Source organism: Strigops habroptila, chromosome 2 (genome assembly GCF_004027225.2).
Source record: "Strigops habroptila isolate Jane chromosome 2, bStrHab1.2.pri, whole genome shotgun sequence".
NCBI classification, from domain to species: Eukaryota; Metazoa; Chordata; class Aves; order Psittaciformes; family Psittacidae; genus Strigops; species Strigops habroptila.
The window spans coordinates 74,300,119-74,325,857 of record NC_044278.2 but is presented as its reverse complement, the minus strand read 5'-3'; the positions used below and the strand labels follow the sequence as shown (position 1 = coordinate 74,325,857).

Here is a 25,739-nt window from a genome sequence, read left to right as displayed (position 1 = left end):
AGGATTTCAAACTCCACCATTTCATGGTCACTGCAACCAAAGCTGTCCCCGAGTTTCATATTCCCCACCAACCCCTCACTGTTGGTGAGAACAAGGTCCAGCATAGGCCCTCTCCTTGTTGGTTCCTCTACCGCTTGGAGAAGAAAATTATCATCAACGCTTTCCAGGAACCTCCTGGATTGCTTATGTCCTGCTGTGTTTTCCTTTCAACAGATATTGGGGTGATTGAAGTTCCCCATGTGGACCAGGGCTTATGAATGCGAGGCCACACCTATATCTCTATAAAAGGCCTCATCCACTCTGTCTTCCTGGTCCCACACTGTAATGTCACCTGATCCTACTCTCCCTTTAATCCTCACCCATAAGCTCTCAGTCAGGTCTTCATCCACCCCCAGGCAGAGCTCTGTGCACTCCAGCTGGTAACTTGTCTCCCCAGCCAGTCCTTCCTGAAGAGCCTGTATCCTTCCATTTCAGCACCTATGGGAGGTGTCCCACCATGTCTCTGTGATGACAGTAAGGTCATAGCTCTTCAGGCATGCACACATCTCTAACCCCTTTTGCTTTTTCCCTATGCTATGTGCATCTGCATAGAGGCATTTCAGCTGGGCCTCTGACTAAGCTGGCTTATTGGCTGGAGTGGCTGGACGTCCTATGTGCTGCTCTCCAGGTGCTCTCCTGCTGACCTGTGATCCCACTCTAGGCTCTGGGCATCTTCTGCTGGCACCAGCATCAAACTGGTAGGAGTGGAATAGATTGAAGTTCTCCTCCCCTGGCAACATTAGTTTAAAGGCTTCCTCACCAGCTTCGCAAGCCTGTGACCAAAGATGCTCTTTCTCTGACAGGTGGACCACATCATCGCCCAGCAGACCACATTTCTCAAAGTCTAAATAGCTGAACCCCTGGCTGTGGCACCAGTCTCATAACCATTCATTAATTCACTTGCAAAAGGGGCATCGCAGCCAGGTGGGGCAGCAGGAGCCACTGCACATCACAGAATGTGGGACAGGTGCATGTGGGCTTTGCATGGCGGCTGCTCCAGCACAGGGAATGGGACCTGTTCCAAACGCCAGTGTGGGGAGGGCGGCACCACGCCGCACCAGATTATCCTTATATTTGCGGAGGCTCTCTAAAATGGCTTTACGCTTCCGCAATTTCATCCCATATGCCATATCCAGAGTCCTGGCACTTCTTGGCTGTTCGTGGATCTATGCCTATAGAAAAAAGCATGCAACCTATCACGAAAACCAGGCAATAGCCATTGAAGAAGAGCAGCAGGAAAAAGTGCCAGAGGATGGATGATTCATCACCCAAACAGAAGCATGTGTTCTGCAAAGACTGCTTCCCTTGTTGGAAGACGAATGCCCAAGACAATGAAACCTTGACCACCATTGCATCAGCAGGGTTCACAACACCCCCTCTTCTGACTCAAACTCGGGAGAGGCTAGATCTGTCACAAGACCTTCCAGACCTGTCAGTAACAACAATTCAGCCCAGCACCCTTGAGGATGACAGTGAAAAACTAGAAGCAACAGGCTCTCAAGATGAAAGTAGTGTCCCAGCTTGTGTTTCTCTCCCTCTGATCTCAAAGAGCACAGAGCGTTATGGCAGTGCTGCAGTGAGCCTTACACAGGATTCAGGCTCTAGTGCAAAGATCAGTGGCCATCAGCATCAGTGACACCGACACAAGTGTCTTTGGGAATCACGGAGATCAGCAACGCAGAGCAGCTAGATGATTCTTCATCTAAGCGACCTAAGGAAAGCCAGATGCCAGAAATTGTGCTATTGGATACTGCCTCTGTGACAGCCCTTTGCTTAGGATCGGAGAAGGAAGCCAATACCCCACAAGCCTTCCTCAGTAATGCAGCTGAAGTTGTATCCAGTCACAAGGATTCAGCAGTGAGCATGTTACCAGATAGCTTGGAGGCTGCCTATTTGGCAGCCGGGAAGGAAGAGATGTCCAAGTCAACTGCCAGTACTCACGTGTGTTTCAAGAGGAGGACACGCAGTCAAAAGGAGGTGAATTGGAAAGAGAGAAGACTGGAGGAGTGAGTTTGGAAAATGAAGATGTTGAGAAAATTGAGCAAGTAGCAACACAGATCATTTCCAATGTAATTCTGGCAGCAGCTCTGACGGAGCGCTGTCTCGTGCTGCAAGTGCGTCTGCTTGAATCTGTCAGGCTGCAGCCAGTCGAGACACCTCTGGAGACAGCAAGCGTTGTTTCCACTGATCTGATGCTTGCAGAAGTAGCTCCAGTAGCCTATGAGAACATTGCTGCAAGAAGTTACGTTGTGGTACTGACATCCGCACAGCAATGAGATGAGAACGTGACAGATTCCACCTGTTTAACACACGGCCATTTATCTGGCCCTATTCAGGGAAACACAAACAACTGTCAGGTGGAGAACCGTGTGTGCAGTGAGGGAGTGCTGTGTTGTGCTGTTGGCAAGGTGTCCACTCGGATCTGCCACTGATTACGTGCGCAACTCGCCGAAGTGACAGCTCTGGAGAAGGCGCATCTCATAGCGGTGCAGGGCTCCCGGCGGGCACGGGCGGACTGGGGCGGGAGGGGGAGTCCCCAGACACGGAACCCAGCGGAGCGCCGACACCCGCCGTTGGCCAGCAGGCCCCGCGGCAGCGGAGGGCGGGGAGCGGGCCAGCTGGCGAATAGCGGCGCACGCTCCCCACGACACACACAGTGCGAGTGAGCGGGCCGGAACGCGACGCGTCGGTTTTCGCGGGAGAGCGCCATCTTGAAGGAGGGGCGTTGCGCAGGCGGCCTGAACAAGCCAAGGGCACTCTTCCGACTCGACCTCCAGGCAGAATGGTGGTGTCTGAGAGCAAACGCGGCGGCTCCGGCTGGGCGGTCTGCACCGTCTACGCGGGTGGTGGCAGATGCCTTCAGCGAGATGGAGCTGCTGCAGGGAGAGCTGCAGTGCAGACCTCGGGCAGCGGGAGGTGCAGACCTGCCTGCAGCCTGTGTGCCGCTGTGGAGGACGTCCTGCAGCAGGTGGCTGAGGTGCAGGAGGTGGTGAGGAGGCTGCATAACGTCAGGGAGGCTGAGCAGGAGCTGGAGGCCTGGTTCCAAGTGCAGTCGGCAGCGGAGCCCATAGGCAAACAGCCAAAAAAACTGCCCTAGCAGCACACATAGAATGGAGGGGGCAATAACAAAGGGGAATGCAAGCCTGCAACAGCAGGGACCTGCAAGAGGAAGTGCCTTCCTGCAAAGCCTGAGGTGCACTTGCAGAAACACTCTTCAGCAGGTTAATGGTGAAAGACCCATCACAGCAGGAGGGACACTGGAGCTAAGTTCAGAAGCCCAGTCTGCACCCCAAGTAGCAACAAGTGCAACTATGAAAAAGATAATTACTACTGGGATGCCATTAAATGCGAATAACTGGAGAATCCATTTTAAAATTGCTTCATTATTTATACAATGGGGGAATATTGTGTTATCATTTCAAACGCAAAACACATTTTACAGCTTTTCTACATTGTAATGTGTGCCGTGGTCTTATGTAGTTAACATTAAACGTGATTTTTAATCAAATGTCCTAGACACTCTGTATTAAATACAGCTGGAATAATACTAATTCTAAAGGAGAATGATCAGCATAATTAGATGGCACAATGTTGGTGATTAGATTTCTTAAAATATCCAATTCTGTTGGTTAATTCAAAACATATTATTCTATAAAATCTTGCATGACACTCTACTGGGAAGCCCCAGCTCTAAGATGCCGAGAGACGGAAACAAGTACACCATTATATTATTGCTCAGTTTACAACAATGCAGCTTTCATTTCTGTTAATTTTATAACCACCCTGCTTTTAATCAAAAATTCTCAAAAAAGAACAAAGCAACACTAAGTCTAGGGTTGTCATTATTTCTAATAATAGAATTTTGCAGAATTTGAAATAATTGAATACTCTGCATACTTTTTTTTTCCCTAGTGCTTTATGAAAAACCTGAAAGTTCAGAAAACTAAAAAAAAAAAAAAAAAAGGATAAACCACAAAATGATAGAGAGTGGAAGGGGTCTCAAGATTACAGTGTGCAATGCCCCTGCTCAAGCAGGGCCACCTGGAACTGGTTGTCATAGAATCATAGAATAGTAAGGGTTGGAAAGGACCTTAAGATCATCTAGTTCCAACCCCCCTGCCATGGGCAGGGACACCTTGCCCTAAACCATGGGGTCCAAGGCTCTGTCCAACCTGGCCTTGAACACTGCCAGGGATGGAGCATCCACAACCTCCCTGGGCAACCCATTCCAGTGCTTCACCACCCTCACTGTAAAGAACTTCTTCCTTAGATCTAATCTAAACTTCCCCTGTTTAAGTTTGAAGCCATTACCCCTTGTCCTACCACTACAGTCCCTAAGAAAGAGTCCCTCCCCAGCATCCTTGTAGGCCCCCTTCAGATACTGGAAGGCTGCTATGAGGTCTCCACACAGCCTTCTCTTCTCCAGGCTGAACAGCCCCAACTCTCTCAGCCTGTCTTCATACGGGAAGTGCTCCAGCCCTCTTATCATCCTCGTGGCCCTCCTCTGGACTTGCTCCAACAGCTCCATGTCCTTTTTATGTTGAGAACACCAGAACTGTACGCAGTACTCCAAGTGAGGTCTCACGAGAGCAGAGTAGAGGGGCAGGATCACCTCCTTCGACCTGCTGGTCACGCTTCTTTTGATGCAGCCCAGGATACGGTTGGCTTTCTGGGCTGCAAGTGCACACTGCTGGCTCATGTTAAGCTTCTCATCAACCAACACCCCCAAGTCCTTTTCTGCAGGGCTGCTCTGAATCTCTTCTCTGCCCAACCTGTAGCAGTGCCTGGGATTGCCCCGACCCAGGTGTAGGACCTTACACTTGGCTTGGTTAAATTTCATAAGGTTGGCATCGGCCCACCTCACAAGCGTGTCCAGGTCCCTCTGGATGACATCCCTTCCCTCCAGCGTATCAACCAAACCACACAGCTTGGTGTCGTCGGCAAACTTGCTGAGGGCGCACTCAATCCCACTGTCCATGTCGCTGACAAAGATGTTGAACAGGTCAGGTCCCAACACCACTCGTTACAGGTTTCCAACTAGACATCGAGCCATTTACCACAACTCTTTGCGTGCGGCCATCGAGCCAGTTTTTGATCCACCGAGTGATCCATCTATCAAATTGATGTCTCTCCAATTTAGAGACAAGGATGTCGTGCGGGACAGTGCCAAAAGCTTTGCACAAGTCCAGGCAGATGACGTCAACTGCTCTGCCCCTGTCCATCAGTTCCGTGTCTCCATCATAGAAGGCCACCAAATTGGTCAGGCAGGATTTCCCCTTTGTGAAGCCATGTTGGCTGTCACCAACCGTAGTGTCGAGCACTATGTCCAGATGGTTTTTGAATATCTCCAAGGATGGAGGCTCCACAACCTTCCTGAGCAGCCTGTCCTAGTGCTCAGTCACCCCAACACAGACAAAATGTGTTTCCTGATGTTCACATGTCACCTCCTGTGTTTTAGTTTGTGCCCATTGCCTTTATACTGTATGTGGGCACCACCAAAAAGACGCTAGTTCAGTCTTCTTTACACACTCCCTTCAGGTGTTTTTATACACTAATAAGATCCCCCCCAAGCTTTCTCTTCTTGAGGCTGAACAATCCCAGCTCCCTCAGCCTTTCTTCATAGGAGAGATGCTTCGATTCCTTCATCTGAATAGCCTTTTGTTGGACTCATGTATGTCTATGTTTTACATCCTGTGCCCCAATGATGCCATAGCAGGGCCTGTCTCCAGCTCCCCACAGGACTACTGTGCCTGGCCGTGGGCCCCACCAAACCAAGCACTCCTGTGGGCCCATGTCCTTGTCTGGCCTCAGCCTGTTCCCAACCCCAGTGAGGACCCTGATGCTCAAGGCTCGGTGGTGGGATGTGTCCTGGCTACCAGCTCCTGCCATGACATCCCACGGGGACATCCCAACCCCATGGAGCAGCAGTGCTGTGAGGCTTTGCGAGGTTGAGCTGTAGGAGTTGAGTGCTCAGAAATGAGCACATAAGAAAAGCTTGGTTGGTCCCTTTGCGAGTATGCCCTGAGATACTTTCTGTGGGATCCTTTCACTATTAAATAAACAGTATTGGGTTTTTTTCAGAGCATGAATGGAAGGACTGTAGGTGGTACACTGCAGAACTTCTCTTAGGATAAAAAAAAAAAAAATTTGAGGGAGTTAAAAAAAGTTAATTTGTTATTTTCTGGAAATTTCAGTTATTTTGTTGTAAGATGATATCAAACTGTCTGTTAATAACTGTTTCTAAAGTAGCTACTATGTGCTTGTCACTTTTTAGGAGTCAGATTTGCCAGCAGATTTTTTTTTTTTTGTGTATAAAATTTTGTCAGCAAATTGTGTGGCCGTCCAGCCAGTTCCTTATCCACCAGGTGGTCCATCCATCAAATTTATGTCTCTCCAGTTTAGAGACAAGGATGTTGTGCCTGACAGTATCAAACACTTTACACAAGTCCAGGTAGATGACGTCAACTGCTCTGCCTCTGTCCATCAGTTCCGTAGCCCCATCATAGAAAGCCACCAAATTGGTCAGGCAGGATTTCCCCTTTGTGAAGCCATGTTGTCACGGTGTCACCAAACACCTCCTTGTTTTTCATGTGCCTTAGCATGCCTTCCAGGAGAATCTGCTCCATGATCCTGTGAGACGCAGAGGTGAGACTGACTGGTCTCTAGTTTCCTGAGTCTTCTGTTCTCCCCTTCTTGAAAATGGGGGTTATGTTACCCTTTTTCCAGTTGCCAGGAACTTCACTTGACTGCCATGATTTTTTGAATATGATGGACAGTGGCTTAGCAACTTCATCTGCCAACTTCATTTTGTTGTTTTTCTGAGAAATGTTTAGAAACACTTGTCTTTTTCTTTACAATGTTTAATTACATATAAAAAAAGATCAAATTCTAATACATTATATTTTTAAATATTTATTGTAATGGTGTCTTTGTCATGTTGATGTGATGCAGGTAAATTTGGCAGCATTGCAAAATAAGTACTTAAAAAAAAAAAACCTTAATTTTGTGGAAATTTGAATGCATGTGCCTGTAGCTATAAAAGTGCAGAGGCACAGAAAAATAGACATGAGCACCAAAAATTATAAAGGAATAGAAAGTGTGCTATTCAGTAGTTACATTCAGACTGCCTTGCTTTTTATCAGAAGGTTTTTCTAAGTTCTCTGACATCCATATTTCAGTGATGTGAAATGCATTATGTTTCTTGGATGGGAGGTGTTGAGTCGATGATCAGAATTTGAGAACACTTGATGTGACATCTAACATATTGAGCTGCAGCCCACTAAATACACTGGAAGAAAAGCTTTTATGTTTTTCACACCTTTTATTTCCCCGCTAAGAGGTCAGAAAGTGGTTCTGAGTCTTTACAATGTGACAATGTTTTTTCAGAATCAATCCCAGCTACTGTGTAACATCCACATCTCCTCTGAGGAATCAATATCTTAAAAGTTACTCAGAGCAAAAGTTAGGTCTATATTATAGGTCAAGCCGAGCTGACAGGTTGACAAGGCAGAGAAGGTTATTTATCCTGTATGGCAGAACCAGGAACAGAGCTCTGCTCTGATCAATCCACTAACAGGATAAGAAAGTGTCTCAAAGTGACATGCTGTGTCCATTGAAGTTAAACAGCACCAATCTGCTGTTCATTTAAACCTTGCCTTTGGCAATTTTCTGGAAATGTGTGTTGAGCACTTGAGCTAGTTCTTATACTTCTTTCTGTAAGTTTCTGTCTGGAATTTTGTCGTTGGACAGAAGTTCCTTTTAAAAAAGTTTCTATGTTCCAGCACTTAAAGTGAACATTCAGATTTCACTTAAGAACACTGTCCAATGGAAAAGCATTCATCAAAAAGCAACTGATCATTTTGCCACAGCAACTGATGCACATTTCATGTTGCTATATGATATAATCTTTTCAATAACTATTCAAAATTATGTGTGTATGAATATACCAAAATTAGAATGTGAACTTTCCAGGCTTGGACTCTAAAAGGAATGTGATTTCAAAATATCAGTTAATCTTACCTACATTTTACAGTAAAAAGGAAAAAAAAAATCTTAAGTAACATGTTGTTTTGAGTGGTTCATGGCTCTAAATCCATCTATTGGTTGCATACTTTCTAAATACATGATCATAAACATATTTACCAATCTGGCAGGAAAAAACAATGTATCTTTTTCAAGATTTCTTTATGATGTCTATTCTTTTCTCTCTTGTAAGGTTTAGTAGTGTTCATCAGAGAGATAAATGGTACCGCAGTTACTTAAGAGCTTCTTTCTTCTCATTAAGTCCCTGCTAGCAGAGTGACAGTACCCAAGTGCTTAGTAACACTAATGTTATGGTTTGTACATTGTATTACCAAATGTATGGTTCACTATCAGTTAATAACCTGTCATTAATAAATTCATAAATAACTTTGATCAGGATTTTGGCTTAAAGCATTTGAACTGAGTAATTTTTCCTTGGAATAGGAGAAAATTTCTGACATTTGGCTTATCAAAGTAATATGGAAAGCAATATACTTTAATATAGGTTGAGAATTGAGATGCAAGAGTAGACCAAATTAAGTCAAAGTAAAGTATGCAAATTAATACTGATTAGCTGAAGCCTTAAATCTTGCTGGCAGGAAGTAATTTTTAGGGGAGGAGGGGGATTTTAAAAAATCCCATGACAGAACGTAATGGGCTTATCTGCTAAACAAGGTGTCTGTTTCTTTAAGGCTGGCACATGAAACTCTATAACACAGAAGAGTCAGAGATTTTTGCACAGAAACCATTAAAAAGTAGAGGAAAGGTTGAGATTTTCCTCATTATCTATTTGATGTATATATGCTGTGTCTCGGTAATGAGACTGCTCTGGTAGATACCTGCAGGGGCATGTTGTAAAAAAATCATTGGGCTGAGTATTTTTTTCAACTCTCATTAATTCTGCTGTGCACTTAAGATATTCACAAGACCGTCCTATCCAATATCTTTACATGAGCACACGCTTCCAGCAGTACGGATTCAGAACCTGGTGTCAGCTATAGGCTTTCTTAATGTCTTTATAGGCATTCTTGTTCCACCTTCCCATATACTAATTATTTTACTTATTTGGAGGGATGTACTCCAGTACCATTTTTAGAGTTAACTCTTTAATACCTGTTAGTGTATGTGGAAAACATAGTGAAAGTAGTACAAAGGAGAAATCAGCATATATTAAGATGCTTCACCATACTTTTTGAGCCATCGGTGAATGAAGAAACATCCGCCAAATTATCAGAGAGATAATTTTTTTTTCCATTAAAATACTGGTTTTGGAAAACAGTACTGTACTGGATGTAGGTGGGCAAGGTTTTGGTAGTGGGATTGGGGGGGTGCAGAGATGGCCTCTGTGGGAAGACGCCAGGGGCTATTCCAAGCTGGACACAGCTGTTTCCAGCCAGCTCCAACAGACCCATTGCAGGACACAGCTGAGATCATCAGCCAAACTGGTGGTATCTTTAGGAAAGTGTGTTTAAGAAAGGAGAAAAAAAAACCCTGACAGGCAGAGGAGGAAAGCAGAGGGAATGCCAGTCAAAGAAGGAAGAAAGGGAGGTGCTTCATGGCACCAGAGCAGATACTCATGTTGCAGCCTATGGAGAACCCCGCACTGGAGAAGGTTTGTATTTCCTGAAACTGTCTTGTAGAGAGTCCATGATGTAAATGTCCATGATCAGAGTAAAAGTGTGTGAGGAGGAAGGAGCAGCAGAAAGAAACGGTAATATACTGTAAACCTGCAGTAAACTCTGAGCGAGCATCTGAGTAGGAAATTGGCTGTTAGTCAACGCTATCCACCACGGTTACAACAGCATCTTGGAGCTCTCTAAAGGGAAATGAGTACAGTATAGATTCTATGACTGACAAGAACGTATATCAAAACGTACTCACCTACATGCATATGTTCTGAACAGAAATTCAGTATTTAATTTAATATATAATTCCTTCATTATTTTTCTTCCTTTCACAATATTCCCTTGAAGTGATGACTACTTTTTAATTTGAATTAAAGTTGTTATTAATGCCAATATGCTGTAACACATTTATTATTCCATTTATTACACTCATCACAATTTATTTGATGGCTATTTTCCAAGCAGACGGGACTGAATGGCCTGTGCCCGTAGAAGGTCAGAATGCATCCTAGGTACACTCATCAAATTGTTATTTCTATTTTTCAGTGAAATTTCATTGCCATTAACCTTTTCGAAAGAGATTTAAAGAAAGTTATGTGTACTAATCAATTAGTAATGACATTTAAGGTTTAGTTTGTGCCTCTGTCAAAAACACTGCAATCATTATATAATGCTGTGCATGCACATTCACTTGTACCTACAAATGCCCACTCACTCCTCTGTCTAAAAGTGCTGTCTAAAAGTGCTATAAAAACAAAAGTTAGCTTGCTCTTGTAGCATTGCTGTATCTGAAATATTTTTAGAGGCATTAAATGATTGTATTGTCAATAGAGGCTGGCAGTTAGGAGACTACTAGACAAATTTATTCTCAGAGAGTTTGTATTACTGATAAATATTAGCTAAAAATTTACTCAAAGGCAAAATTGTCAAAGGGAAAGCAGAATAAACGAAAAATAGGCATGAAACCTCATGCTCTATTATTTTTTTAATATAAAAATAATATTTAAAAATGCATTGTTTTAAGAATTCAAGGAACAATCATTTTAAGTAGACTTTTTTAACTTGCTGACGTAAATAGTTGTGCTGATTTTCAAACCTTTTCAACATAACAACTAATTCCAATCAATTCTGCACAGTCACTAGATCAGGGAACATGATTTTCTTTTTTTTGGGGGGGGGGTTGTTTTTGGGGTAGGTTTTTTTGTTTTGTCACTCATTGTCTTACATCACAAATAGTGAACACTAGTTCTGGGCCCCTGAGACAGGAAGGACATTGATAAACTGGAACAAGTCTATGAGGATGGTCATGGTTGGAGCACTTGATCTTTGACAAGCTGAGGGCCTGGGCCTTTTTCAGCTTGGAGAAGAGCCAGCTGAGGGTGACCTAACAGCAGCCCCCTTCAGTGCTTGTAGGGAGGTTACTGAGAAGACAGTCTCTAGTCATGTGCATAGCAGGAGAACGAGAGACAGTGGTCCTAAATTAAAGCAAGATATGCCAGCTGAATACAGAGAAATAAAAACTTCACTCAGAGGATAATTAAGCAGCAGAGCAGGCTTCCCAGAGAGGTTGTGCAGTCTCCACTCTTGGAGTTTTTCTATAATAACTGAACAAACCTTAAACAATGTGGTCTGAATGCACTGATAATGCTACTTGGAGCAGGAGGTTGAAGTACGTTACCTCCTGCAGTCGCTACCAAACCAAATGAATGTGATTCTACCATTTCCGTGTTTGGTTTGGGTTTTTTTTTTTGCAAAACCTTTAGTGGCAGAAAAGTTGCTCAAGTAATTAAAGAGAGAATAACACATCAGGAAGTAACATACCCTCACCCTTTAAAAGTTTCCAAAATATTCTAAACAAGTACTTTCTCTTTGATTTGCATGTTTTTTCTGATACACATAGGAGTGACTGTGTACCTTCATGTACGTATTTTATATGACTTTTTCAGTGAATCATCAGTTTAAAAAAATAAAACTAATTCAAGAGCAGCTGGAAAGAGTTTAAAATATAGTATTTTTTAAAATTATAAAAAACTTACAAATATTTTCACATTTGAAATGTTGCATTTCTGTATTAGATTAGCAAAGTGTAGGGATTATCACATAAAAGAGATTAAAACTGAAACTTTGAAAATCTTCTTAATAGAAGTCTTTCTCTCATGATAGTTACGTGTAGATGTAGAGACATCTCTAAGGATACAGAAAAGCTATTTCAGACTTTAACAAGTAAGGGTCATATATTCAAAAGCAAACTTGGGTCTTCTAATTCCCAAATTGAGGGACATTTTAAACTCAGAACCATCAACAATTACAAATCTGGTGTTAGTATCCGTGAGGGAAAAGCTAACATTTCAATATGCTCAGTGTAATTAGACAAAATTGCTTTTTACTGCAATTCATAGGGATTAATTGTTCCCTCAATTATAGACAACAGTTTGCCAGTCTGCTTGGTATAGCTACCATTGTTAATTTGTTGATATGAAGAGGCATATGGACTACACTGCTGAGAGAAGTCAGATAAACTTACAGAAGGACATCATAAACTTATATTTAAGGACATCAAAAGGGCAAGATATTGAAAGCAAATTCTTAAAAAAAAAATCTATTATATCTTTATCCCTTGTTCTCCTGAAACACTACTGAGTAGTTAAATATGTAGAAAAATATAAACTAGAAATCACCTATACATCAAAACTCTGATCATTACAAAATAGACAATAATCCTTTTTCAGCTGATTTGTATATGTGAGTCAGACAGCAGACACTGCATGTAATTCCAAAAATGACATGCTACTAACGTGAGGAAGTGTGCTTTGTTTTCCACCAAGCAAGGATTTATATTCTCCAACAAAAGATGAATATCTGAGGAAAACACAATTTATTCTTATTTGCTTACAAAATGTTGGACAAGTTTATTTAATCAAGTGGTCGAAAGCCAGTACTTTTTCAGGCTTTGGCTGAAATGTTTTCCATAACTGTGTGAGAAGGGCAATATTTTCTCTCTTCTCAAAGATTTATGTCAGAAGTGAGTGTTAACATTTTGTCCCTCTTCTCTCAGTGGTGTCACCAGAGGTCTGTAAATCCATAGTGAAACACAGTACTACAGTAAAAAGAACTCATTACTAACTTAAGGCCTAATTCATATTCCCCCTAAAATCAGTTGAAAGACAGTCCTATGATATTAGCTGGGAAACATGCTTCTAAAGAAGACTATAGTCAATCAGATTAAATGTTTATAGTGGTTATTCGTAAGGGGTTTTTGCTAAAATTACCCAAAATCCAGACATGATACGCAGAATTTTCAGTGTTTTGGAGAAGATGATTCAGTATGCTATGATTTATGTTTACAGTGTTTGGAAAAATAAATATCGTAGAATCATAGAGTGGTTTGGGTTGGAAGGCATCTTAAAGATAATCCAGTTCCAACCCCCTGCTACAGGCAGGGGCACCTTCCACCAGACCAGGTTGCTCAAAGCCCCATCCAACCTGGCCTTGAACGCTTCCAGGGATGAGGCATCCACAACTTCTTGGAATAACTTGTTGCGATGTCACACCACCCTCACAGTAGAGAACTTCTTCCTTAAATCTAATCTAAATCTACCTTCTTTCTGTTTAAAGCCATGCCCCCTTGTCCTATCACTACATGCCTTTGTAAAAAGTCCCTCTCCAAATTTCTGGCAGGCCTCTTTTAGGTACTGGATAGCTGTAAGGTTTCGCCTGTGTAAGGTTTCCCCTGAGGCTTCTCTTCTCCAGGCTGAACAAACCCAGCTTTCTCAGCCTCTCTCCATAGCAGAGGTGCTCCAGCCCTATAATTATCTTCATGGCCTCCTCTGGACTTGCTCTAACAAGTCCACATCCCTCTTGTGTTGGGAGCCCCAGAGCTGAACACAGTACTCCAGGTGGGGTGTCATGAGGGTGGAGGAGAGGGGGAGAACCACTTCCCTCAACCTGCTCGCCACGCTTTTTTTGATGCAGCCCAGGACACGGTTGGCTTCTTGGGTGCAAGCGCACACTGCTGGGTCGTGTTGAGCTTCTTGAAGTGAACCAACACCCCCAAGTCTTTCTCCTCAGGGCGGCTCTCAATCCACTCTCTGCCCAGCCTGTATTTGTGCTTGGGATTGCCCTGATCCACAGTGCACTTGGCCTTTTTGAGCTTCATGACGTTTGTACGGGCCCACGTCTCAAGCCTGTCAAAGTCCCACTGGATGACATGCCTTTTCTCCAGCATATTGACTGCACCACAAATATATAATATTTCAACTTACAGAAATTCAAAATTCTGATCTAGAACTTTCATGGGTAACCTAGAGACCATGAATATGTAACTTAAATAAAAGCAGGAAAATATCTTAAAATTAAATATCTAATTTTTATTTAAAAATTTTGGAGCAAGTATCAAATAATAGCCTAAATATTGTATCAGTTTTTCTTAACCTGTGGAATACATTTATTATCAGTGATTCAACTGGAAGTGAAAGTGATCTAATTCAACATGTTGATCACCAGGGTTGATTTGGCTGATCTGGCTGGCTAGGCAGGTGTCCCCTTCCTCCCTCACTGCTCCATGTGCTTCCCTCCTGACATTCCCAATAGAGATGTACCATTCATCAGTCAAGGGTATACGGCAGCTACTCTCCCCTTCCAGAACCTCCAAACAAGCTCAATACTACACTGCAGGGGTAGTATCTTCTAGACGTTTCTTATGTTTGTATCCAATTTATTTATGTGTCTTGCAAATAATACGAGAATAAATAACCCAACAAAACAAAGAAATAAAACATATGTACTAACTCATTTATCCTAAGAAACTTGAGTTTGATGTAGCATACTAATTGTGCATGCATTGACGTTGTCATTTTCTAATATTCCCCAATGATTCCTTTTTCTTTGGCCAGCCATTTTCTTCTGTCAACAAAGGTCAAGTTTAGGGTTTTAAAAAGGTTACTTCTTGGTGTATGCCAAAAAGTTATGACAGTAACCATACTCATACTGCTTCACCAGAATATTCTGTTTCCTGAATTCTTATCTGAATTTTGACCTCCCTTTCCACTCGTAATTTTTCCTCTTGATTTATGTGGTCACTAATGATAACTCTTTTCAGAGGAAGACATACCAATATCTTTCCTGTCTCCTTCTCCCCAAAAGAAAACTTTCTGATAAAATAAAGTGACAGGGCTTGTGAATATAAAAATAGGTGGTCATTATTTCTTGTGAGTGAAGTGAATAAACAAGACAGAGACATGAAGCACTCTCCATTCCCACTATATTTATATCCAAAAAGTTACCAAGAAAGAAGATAATGGCATATTTATGGCATATTATTCCCATTTGATAAATGTGGGTCAGAAGTACTCATGGGATCTAAAGGAATAGCAAATGGTGTTAGGGGATATTCCATGACTCTGGGGTTTGATCTAACTCAAACTTGTAGAGAAAACCTTTGCCTGATCTTTGCCCATTCCTGCTAACATTTTTCCATGCAATTCTAGGGCATGGTTCAGGAGTTAGCATGGGCCAGGGATCTTTAGCAAAATATGATACTGATGCATCTACTGATGCTGTGTGTATCAGCATGATTAGCAGTATGGATACCAGTCATTGTGTGACTACTGTCAGAGAACAGGCTCAGGGCACTTGTAATTTGGTGGAGCAAGAATAACTTATGTAGCCCTCTTCCTTCTTGGGCTTCTTCAGGCAGAATCTTAACACTTGCTTCACTTAAAAAATGATGCTGTAGCATAGAGGAAATGTAATATTTGCAGTCCTCATAGGCAGCAAAAAGTTATCTTTAGCTCCACTATTTCTAATACAATTGATAATGTAATTTCCTTCCACAACACAAGAGGATTAGTACAAATTATGTAGCAATTCATATTCTTTTCCACTAAGATAAGTCAAATACAGTGGGATTTATCTCATCTACTCTTAAATTTTTATGATACAGACATCTACATTTGAGCTTGCCAGCTACAAGTTTTATTCCATGATTCATCTTATCATAATGTAGATATATGAAATACTTAGAACTTTGGTTTGGAAGTAATATGCAGCTTTTTGAATTATATAGATAATCTAGTTGATTAATCAAGATGCTGATATCTACATAGCTGAAACTGGAAAGGCCTTAGCAATAACTTTATGCTATATAAAATATATTCTACCAGAATCCTTGCCTCAGATCTTTTATTTGAATGTTTGCATATAATAAATGTAATTTTAATTTTGATTTCTCAGAAACAAATATGAAGCCCCAGCATAACATATTATCTTTAGCAAAGGTCTTAGAACTAAGTATAGCAATTTTCCAATCATTAGGTCAAATAATAAGATTTTCTCTTGATCCAAAATACTTAATTTAGAACTGCAGCAAAAAAAAAAAAAATTAAATAAAACCGACATTTATAATGAAAGTGGCTATGAAATCAAGGATGCTTCTACTAATCAAGATTTTAATGCACTCAGTGAAACATTTTTGCTCGGCTTATTTATTATGCCATATGTGCAAAAACAAATATGCACGAATTGAAATTTTTTGTGAACATCAAAATATTTACAGTTGAGACCTTTTTATCTTTTAAACCACTGTTTTTTGAGATAAGAACAGGTTAATATTTCCACTAATAAAGGTCTTGACTTTTTTTTGTTAGACTAACATTGGAGATTTCATATTATCCACCATTAACATTTCTTTCAAGTCTTTACACATATGTCAATTTGAAAAACTTCTTGTCTTTTTAATTGATCTAGGGGTTCTTTTAATCTATTTGTCTTATGAGTGTCTTCTTATACTTGGATGACACACATTTATAAAGACTGTCTGGAAAGAAAAACAGTAGATATATACCCATATACACATGTAAACCACTGCTATGTCTGCCAGAAAAAAAAAAATTTAGGTGCATTACTGTTTCCCCATATTCTTACATCATCTTGGCCTGATTTTCTTTTCTGCTAGCACTCATAAAAATCCTCTGGTTTTTGTTAAATAGGGTTAAAATTGCAGAGAAGTAAAGTTGGCATTTTAAATGTGAGTCAGGCCTTCTCTATCCATGTCATTGTGACAAATCTTTATAGGAACATTATAGATACAGAACTAGTGATTAGCTCCATTGCTGTGAACTCCTGTATCTGCAACAGAGAGTGATCATCAAATTCACGTTATCTGGGAACTTGGGAGTTGGCTGTAGGTGACCATGCCAGCTGGAAGAGGCTTAAAACATGTGTTACGCTATTAAGTGGTATTACAACGTACCATATGGATTAACAAAAAAATGTTACAGACCTTGTTACTCCAAAGTATAGATGTACTGTGCACATTGTGCAGCCATGGTAATGCAGTTTGCTAAAAGAAAAATAATGAATTAGCACACAGTTTAGCGTAATGAATTATGCAGAGGTGAAACTAGATTAAATCAATTTACACAACAAAAATAAATACAGAAAAAATAAAAAAAAATAAGAATGAGTGTTAGCAACAGTATAATTTTAGAATGGGTTTTTTTTGGTCTCATTTTGTACTTACAATATATTTTCCCTTCTCGCGCTGATATGGGCTCAACAATTATCACTGTTGCACTGTGGCTGCAATTAAGACAATTTACTTAAGGGCTTTCCAATGTGTAATGGGCAGTCAGAAAAAAACACATCATCAACAGCAATAATAAAATCCTCCAATTTAACATAGGAAACAAAAAAAAACTTGAATCTAAAACTTTCAAGATCTTTCGTCCTCCAGTTATCTTAGAAATACACTTTTTTCTGTTGGCATTCTGGTTTAATACCATTATGGAGAACTAAACTTCTAAATATTCAAAACAATTCTCACAGGTTACCATTCAACTCTGTTATACTGGTAGAAATAACAACACTCATTGCAGTGTAATAAAACAATATGTAAATATCAGATTTAGCCATCTGCCCAAAATTCTGATATACCTGTTATACTAATTATCAGGTCTTTACAAGTAGTTAATGGTAATACTGAAATCCTGTTCAGGAAAAACAAGTATCAGAACATAGACCTACCCTATAAAGGGAAAATGGATTCTTCTACGTGTGTTTTATTTTATTCTGTATTAAAACGTGTATGTCCTCCTTACTCAGAATATAAACAGAACCTGTTCACAAAGGTAGTTTTCTAATGGCACTCAAGCCAGAAGTGTTTTCACAGTAATTTCTTAGCAGAAACAAGAAGACAGCGTTCAAATAATTCTGATAGCATGTTCAAAGAAAACAGGAAAAATGTTCTAGCAGATTAAATGCAGAGGCACAATTAAGAAGTCTACAAATAGTTTAAGAAACAGATATCAAAAAAACATCCACTACTGAAGTTTTCGTCAAACACAGAAGGGAAAAAAGGCTCCTAGAAAGTCTGTAAGGCCAAAATACATAATAGAGTGCTCAGGGAACACAAGGCCATTGCAGAGAATGTAAAAAAAAAATCTTCACACCAGTCTTAAACTGTGAAAGAAACTTTATTCCCCGTGCCTTAATCCTTACTTGTGGAAGATTCATCAGATAAAGTCATTGCAGAAGACGTTGTAGAACAAACATAAAGTGAACCATGCCAGTTCTGGGAACCTACTCCTGTTCTTTAAAGACCAGTAAGGCAAGTTAAGAATGCATTAGCCTGAATACTGGCATCACTTAAAGCTTCCTGAACACTGGCATCTCTTAAAGCTTCCTGAACACCTGAAGGTGGAAAGTGGAAAACACCATGCCAATTGTTTAAAATTTTTCTAAGGGGAACTGTGAAAAACTGCTAGTAAATTAGTAGAAATCATCGTGAAAAACTGAATTAGTTAATAGATTCATTAGTGTGATTTAGTTGGAATGAGTGAATTGGGTTCTCTTTAGGAAGTTTTGCCTTACAAATTTATTTACGTAATCTGAAATGGTCTGCAAACATAGGTGTGGGGTCGTATTTGGAGGACAGTGGACATGTGATGAACCAGCCATATGAGGGCCTCTTCTAAGCATGCAGCTGCATACCAAGAAGAAGATAAGAGGATGTGAACCAGCCATCAGAGAGCTTCTTCTAAACACGTAGCCGCATACCAAGAAGAAGATAAGAGGAAGAAAACATTTGCAGTCGGATACATGGGAAGAACACCAGGAATTAGGTGATCCAATAAGGGCACTTACCGAGCTGTGTGATTGCCTCGTGCAAGAGGGCTTTTACCAATCAAAAGGTGCGTGACCACATGTAGAGATAGAAAACTCTGTATATAAAGGGATCGTGGGAACAATAAAGTGGCTTCTGCTTGATTCACATTGGATAGTGTAGGGTCCATTGTCGTCTCTCCTCACATAGCGATAAAGATGATTCAGTTGGTCTCACTGGATTACCACAAGGCTCTTGACACACACCTTCACTTAGGACTTCTAAAGAACTTAACCATGGAATAGGAAGAAATGACCTTGAATGGATAAATGTGGCTAAAAGTCAGGAAACAGGGTGAAAATAAATGGTCACCTAAGGTCACTGCAGCTCACTAACGTGCTGGAATTTGTGCTGTTTAGCAGATTCATAAATGAACTAGATGTAAGCAGCAAGTGCAGAAATATTGCTGGTAGTATAGAGCTATTCTAGATAACGACAACATACAGCCAGAATGCAGAACTGCAGAAAGACCTTCAAAACAGAGTTTATGACATCAAGAAACTGTGCAGCAGCATGAGAAATGAATATTAGTGTAGTCAAGTATAAAATGGTTGGGAAAAAAGCAAACATACAACACTGACACCCTGCACTGACTATTACCTCAGATGTGAGACCTTGTAGTAAAGAAAAACTGGCACCATTTCAGTAGTGGTCGAAAAAAAATCAAAGCAAATGTTGGAAACTATTAAAAAAGAAAGAGAAGATGAAATGCCGTTCCAGTGTAAATTCCTATTTCAAACATATCTTGAATATCGCCGTTAGGGAAGATGACCAAAGTTGCAAAACAATTTTCACTTGAGGTATGAGTGGTAAAACTTCCCTGCTTGGAAAGAGGTAAGTGAGGGAAATCACAGGAAAGACATCTACAATCCTGACCAAAAGACAGTACAGATAGAATAGTTCATTCTAACATATATAATAGAGAACACCAAATGAGACTGTTAGCATCTAAGTTGAAGTACTAAAAGATGACTCTTTACTGAAAAATCAGTAAACAGGCAGAATTCAAGCCAAAGACTCAGGTGCAGAGATGCTTAAAGTTTATGTCCACTCGAGGTATAACAACAACAAATGGAATCCAGATGGGATAACTGGGTGCATAAGTAAATCCCCTGAGGGTAACTGGTCTGAGAATAACTCAGGTTTAGGAGAGGAATTACAGAAATGATTGTATGTCTTGTCATTGAGTTGTTTGTGTGGCTTCTCTCACAGCAAGATACCACACAGCTGCATTCCTGGTCTAATACAATGCAGAAGTTCTTGTACTTGTCTTTGTTCAGACAGTGTTTGCATAAATTGAGGGAAAAATATTCTACAGATATGAAGCCACCACCTCTGCCTCACTAAGTCTCTGAGGCACAATTTACAACACCTTGAGCAAGAATGCTGTTAAACATTGTTCCACATTTACTCTGTTCTGGTGATCTTTCCTGCATTTTGTGCTGCTCACTCTCCTACACAGAATTCTGGTCATGGATCTTTCATCTGAAAGGTCAATATAACCATTTTTATGTTTGTACAAAATGACACAGAGGTGAGATAGTGGAAATAAAAATGAAGAATAAATCACGTTTTTACATAGGTTCACAATTTCAGGAGTTCAGAAGACAGGTCACTCTTCCTGGGAGACGAGGAAGATGGTGCAAACAATGAGGAATTTTACATATTCTGTGTTTCAAACAATTTGGTTTTATGTAACGAGTAGTCATTGTGATATTCTTACACTTCCAGACAGCCAATACAAACCTTCCTTATTAGTCTCATTTTATCCTCCAATGCTGCAAGAGATCCAAATTTTAGTTTACTGCAGCCTGGAAATTTTGAGGACTAAAACTACGGAGAGTAGTAATTTTAAGGTGGGAAAAGTGATGTCATGGGTCACACTCAAGGTATTTATCCTGTGGGAATGGTAATTTAAAATTTAATTTAAAATGGCACATTTATATTTATATACAAATATAAATTTTCATTCAGAGGGACCTTGACACACTTGACAGGTGGGCCGGTGCCAACCTCATGAAGTTCAACAAGGCCAAGTGCAAGGTCCTACAATCAGGGCAATCCCAGGCACAGTTGCAGGTTGGGCAGAGAAGGGATTCAGGGCAGCCCTGTGGAGAAGGTCTTCGGGGTGTTGGTTGATAAAAAACTTAACATGAGCCAGCAGTGTGCGCTTGCAGCCCGGAAAGCCAACTGTATCCTGGGCTGGCATCAAAAAGAACCATGACCAGCAGGTCGAAGGAGGTGATCCTGCCCCTCTACTCTGCTCTGGAGAGACCTCACTTGAAATATTGTGTACGGGTTTTGGTGTACGGTCCTCAACATAAAAAGGACATGGAGCTGTGGAACAAGTCCAGAGGAGGGCCACAAGGAGGTAAGTGGGCTGGAACACCCCGTATGAAGACAGGCTGAGAAAAGTTAGGGCTGTTCAGCCTGGAGAAGAGAAGGCTGCGTGGAGACCTCATAGCAGCCTTCCAGTATCTGAAGGGGGCTTATAAGGATGCTGGGGGAGGGACTCTTCCTTAGGGACTATAGTGATAGGACCAGGGGTAAGGCTTCAAACTTAAACAGGGGAAGTTTAGATTAGATATAAGGAAGAAGTTCTTTACAGTAAGGGTGGTGAGGTACTGGGATGGGTTGCCCGAGGAAGTTGTGAATGCTCCATCACTGGCAGTGTTCAAGGCCAGGTTGGGCGGAGTCTTGGGTGACATGGTTTACTGGGAGGTGTCCCTGCCCATGGCAGAGGGGTTGGAACTAGATGATCTTAAGGTCCTTTCCAACCCTAACTATTCTATGATTCTATATATGTATGAAAGATAGATGCAAATAGGAAGTGAAGAGTGTATAAAATCCATCCTTAATGACAATATCTTTGTTCATGCTGAATGATATCTGAGAAGTTACTATTGGTAGATATTCAAACGTATCTTTCAGAAACATTTACTCTTTAGTTATGTGTTTGTGTAAAAGGTAAATATTTAGGCAACAGTACTATGTTCATGTAGGTTTGTTTAGAGGGTGACTGAGATGAGGCACCTGAAGTAAGTGCCAAAATAGTTTTGACTGGTCTCTTCTCTACAGGCAATGAAGAAAATCTTGATAGCTATGCTGAAAGAGATGCTTAGCATGTAAATAGTTAAAATCAAATAGATTAACAAGTTTTTGGGAAGTCTGGGCCTAAAGTTCATCTTTAGTTTGTGCAGTTTAGTGCTACTTTAAAATCAGAACCATATGAAGCTTTGTGACATAAAGTATTAGGTTTTTATTCAATCATAAATATGTTTCACTTTATGAACATAAGCCTGAGAACACTTCCCTTTATTGTTTAGTCCCATCACTTTCTATTGCGGATGATCATCTCATAAAATGGCTTTCATAAAATCATTATGTTTTGTCTAAAATCTGTTTGTATTGTTTTAAGCTCACTGTTTTCTTTGGTTTTCTGCTCCAGAATTTCTCATGTCATTATTAAATAATTGCTTTTAATTGGCACTGTATTTTGAACTATGCACACACTGAAGCTTTTGTGCCCACACTGTCCAAGTTAAATATTTATTTGCATGGTGTTTGTCCCCTCATGCATTTTTAGAGACCAAATATATTGCCCCTGGCTGTGTCTATATTTTTTAACACATCAGCATCGTTGTTCTACCTGCAGTCAGGAAGAACAGAGTTGCATATTCACAAAATTTAGAGCAAGCTTTCTGTAGAGCAGGCTGTCTGCACAAAATTTGTCCTTGGATTTCCATTAGGTCTGATACATTGCTGCTGTAACTCTAGAAAACACTTAGTTTTTGCTTGGGGGTGGGGGAGGGGTGTGTTTGTGGTGTTTGTTGTTTGGGGTTTTTTGACAAAAAAGTAGGGCAGGTCAAAGAGTATCTGCTTCTGTTTTGTCCATACTAACTTTTAAGAGTTGACACAAGTGTGAATTATCTTTAGAACAATGGTGAGGCTTTATGTTCAAAAACATTAATTGGACCAGTCCAAACTAGAGTCAAGGGACTAAGCGTGGATAATCAGGGATCAACTGTGGGAGCGTTTTCCCTAGTGTGTTTTACTTGAGAGGCTAGATACACTCTATGGATCTTCATTTGCTAAGCGAGTCACATTTTGCTAATTTCTTTTTCAAATTCCAACTTTTTTAAAATTAATATTTTTATTTTTAATAGTAGCTCATGGTCCTTCTTCAATTAGGGTAATTAGATCTGTACACTGACTCTAAATGAGGTCTCACTGATGTTTTGCACAAAGGTACTAAGACTTCTGCTTAGCTGGAAACATTTTGTGTACTCATTTGGGGGACCATAGTTGCCCTTTTTACAGCTTTATTCCATTATCAATTTACTATAATCCTTATTAGCATACTTTATAAAAATACCTGTTTTTTCAATTTATTTCTTGTTTCCAGCTGATACAATTCCAGCTTATTTCCAGGTCCAAGACTGCACTACAGATTCTTTTTCTGAGTCTCTAAATGAATGGACTTTCACTTTGTTCTCATAAATTCCCCCTCATCCTATTACTTCACTCCCTAAGGCTATTCATTTATTTATGTATAATATTTCACCGCTCCCCTCTATTCAAAATGACTGCCAACTTTGTGATATCATCTAGTTTCATTACCTCACGTCAACTTTTGAGCCAAGATCAGGGTTGGAGATTGAGATACTGAGCCTACTCCCAAGCCTCAATAAATTCCAATTATGACTCCTTCACAGTCTAATATTTTCTCTTCAATACAACAAAACAGCTATTGTCATACTATATACTCCTGTGTAAGCTTATATCATATGTTCATGTAATTCCTTGAGGGTTTAATAATTTTTCCTAAAATATTTGTTCTAAAATCTTACAGGATAAACAAGTTTCAGATTTATATAGATCTTTTTTGTCCTTTTTATAAATTATGAGTATTTGCCAATTATTTTCACACTTTTTCACATACATTACTAGATACACTTCATCTACTTGTTCTCCAGAGTTCTCTAAAGGAGATTATCCTGCTCTGTCGTAAACATGTTTTGATTTTAGATGAAGTGTTTCAGTTGCATATCACTATTGCATATCACCAGTCTTGGTGGCTATCCCATTTGTTTTACTTGTCTAATATGATGATAATATTAGAAAATATATCTAGATATACTTTTGAGTAACAGTCAAACTATGTATAGTCAGCATTTTAGTCACAAACAATAGTACTGGTTCTTCTGTATGCCCCATTTTTAAGTAAAACCCCGGTAGTTCATTCTGTATATTTATACTTTGTACAATACTTTTTATCTCTGAGCAAAGTATTATGCCCAAGTTAGAGAACTCCAAAAACCAGGCATTTATAATTGAAATACACTCAATTTGTATATCACTGTATGACTGTCGCTGTCTTAAATTTAAGTCTCTGTTCTTTCACAACTGCCACACATTTACTCCTAAGAGGAAAAGAGCTATGGTTCTCAGCATCTTTCTCCATACACTTAGAGTAATTGAATGGTGAATGCATTTTTCCACCTGAAGTTAGCCTTCTGTTGGCATTTTAATTTCCCAATATCTGAAGAAATTGGGTCTTTTGATGTAGTCCCGGGTTTGCTTAGTCAGATGAAAACCAAAGCCCCTCAGGTCTCTAATATAAATGCTGAAAACCTAGTAAGTTCGCAAGAAATATCAGGAGATAATGAGTGGGGGATCTATTTCTAAAGCCATCATGCAAGTAATTCTAATTCTTCCGAATCCTAATTTCAAAAATCCCTTGTAAGACTTTCACCTTTGTATCTTGGGCAGCTTCTGATAAAGACTACAACACTGGACAGCCAAATCTCAGTATGTTAAATTTTCAGTGCCAGATATTGATCAGATCATAAATAAAACCAAGGTACCCAGAGTACAACCCTTTTTGCCTATCACTCCCTAATAAGGATCTTTGTGTTTGAAAATAAAATTCTCTTTTCCATGTTCTGTACAGGAAGATAAACCTCTTTATTTTCTATTTTTATTATATACCAGGACTGCTGGTTTTGCATATTAATAAAAATGGCCTGCCTCTTTTATACAACATCTAATAATAATTTATGCAGATGAATTAAGAATGACTGTGATAATGCTGATGGCAAAATTACTACGATAGTGCTGATGGCGAATTTTATGAGAAATATTAAACTAGTAAAATATACCAAACCAAACTAAGCAAAATATTCGTAAGCATAGCAAATTCAGTGATTAATAGTCAGCAGGATTCTAGCTTTCTATGTCACCACTGGATTTTATGTGGTGTTACTAAGCAACAAAGGTTTACTCTTCAGGCAACACTTAGAGCAGTATTTGCAGTTTTAATCAAATCAGCTGCTAAGTGAAACAGTATTTTTGTGTAATCAGGATTGTCCAGTGATAAACAGTACAAACAAATCAAATATATGCTAATTTATATAGCATAATTATAAATAAGTCTTAGTAGTTAATGGGCTTTTCTAATGTACATCTCTGATTATATAATTTATCTTATTGTGAACATCCTAGTAACAGGAATAATTCAGGCAATACTTAATTTTGCCTTCAAGCTCCAAAAAAATTACTTTACTCAAATGTATTCAAAACAATGATTAAAACTGTCATATTGAAATGAAGATAATAGCCAACATAAAAAAATTACAGTCAGAAGTATTTTTTGTTATCTATTTTTATTAGGTTTTTTTAACTGAATCTTATAAGATTTATCTTCTACTTCTCCCTGCAGTACTAACAGAGAAGACTAGGCAGGGTAATGTGCCAAATTATTGAAAGATCCATCAGATCTGCTGCTTTTGAAATTTCACGTTGATTTAAAAGATAAAACAGCTATCCATAGAAGGCTTCTCTATTCCAGGAAACATAGACTATGAACCAACAATTTATATCAGCTACTAGCT

The 25,739-nt window shown here is 39.8% G+C and overlaps 1 pseudogene; it reads left to right on the top strand.

Moving 5' to 3' along the window:
* Window positions 1-1,131: 1,131 nt before the first annotated feature.
* On the top strand, window positions 1,132-2,471 carry LOC115604443 (annotated as a pseudogene).
* The last annotated feature ends 23,268 nt before the right edge of the window (window positions 2,472-25,739 follow it).